Source organism: Austrofundulus limnaeus, unplaced genomic scaffold (assembly GCF_001266775.1).
Source record: "Austrofundulus limnaeus strain Quisiro unplaced genomic scaffold, Austrofundulus_limnaeus-1.0 Scaffold666, whole genome shotgun sequence".
NCBI classification, from domain to species: Eukaryota; Metazoa; Chordata; class Actinopteri; order Cyprinodontiformes; family Rivulidae; genus Austrofundulus; species Austrofundulus limnaeus.
Genome location: NW_013953068.1, coordinates 120491 through 121640, shown reverse-complemented (window position 1 = coordinate 121640; position 1150 = coordinate 120491). Strand labels below are relative to the sequence as shown.

The 1150-nt window shown below is 34.6% G+C and overlaps 1 protein-coding gene across 2 annotated transcripts in view; it reads left to right on the top strand.

Annotated features, from left to right (window-relative positions):
- The window catches only part of gpr137 (G protein-coupled receptor 137), a 28907-nt gene that overhangs the window by 6730 nt on the left and 21027 nt on the right, over positions 1 to 1150 (top strand). The window lies entirely within an intron of this gene.

Genomic DNA, 1150 nt, shown 5'->3' with positions numbered 1-1150 from the left:
AAATTAGCACAGAAACAGTACTATATAACATTTTAGACACATTCTAGACAGTTTATCAGCTAAAAAAAGTTAATTTTGGGGTAAGTTACTCTTTAAAGAAAGAGGACCTTTGTGTAAATCAAAATGAGTCCAGATTTCTCAGCAGTTTTAGGACAAACGAAGCTGAAATTTAATTGATTGCTACCTTAAAGTAAACTCAACGCATTCTGAATGCTAAGCATAAGTTTAAGCTAACTAATGCTGCTGTATTAGTTAGCTAATGCTAATTTAAAAAAACACTAATTCAGCCATTTTAAAACTTACAGAGCTGTAACCTGTTATAGTAGTAGCCAAGCTCTGACAAATTTAAATAAAAATTCAAGATAGCTAAAAAGCAAAATGAACCATAACTCAGTCATGACATATTTGGCTTAAATTTGGGATGAAAGTAGATCACAGTAATCTCTAACAAACAGTAAATTCAAATCTTTATTTAAATTGGAGGGCACGTGGCAAGCCCTTTCATGGTTTCTCCAGGAACTATTCTAGTTGATTTTTTCTTCATTTGAAACCAAAACTGAAGATATTAGAACTATTAAATAGATTTTAGACAGGATATGAAGTGTATGCAAAGTTGGAAACTGATTTCTTGTCCTTAAAGAAAATGTGCTGGAGCTACGTCAACTTTAAGGACAGGATAAGCAGGTCTGCCTAACCTGAACATAGTTTAAAGTATGCAGTTTTTACTTTGATAACAGTTCTGCATACTTTTCATTCCTGCGTCTTTACAAGGTCATCACAGATCGTTAATTCTAGAGCGCATGGGCTCTAACAGATCTGTTTTTTAGGCAAAGCTTCATGAAATACAGATGTTTGCCACCAAAGTCAACCAAACACGACAGTGTTTCCCTGCAGAGTAAAATGCTCGGGCTGTTCTGACTAAAATCATCATTCCTTCGTTCACAGAGGGAGCCACGTCTCAGTGTCTGTTAGGTGTCACAGAAATGACACGGACATTTTGGCTTAACAGAGCCAAACTAAAGTCCAGATTTCTTCATGTCTTAAGTTTAAAGGGGCCATATTCTGTGTTTCTCAGGCATATATTTAAATACTATACCATAATAAAGTATACATGTCACCTTTAGTGGTTATTAAAATGCTGTTTTTATGT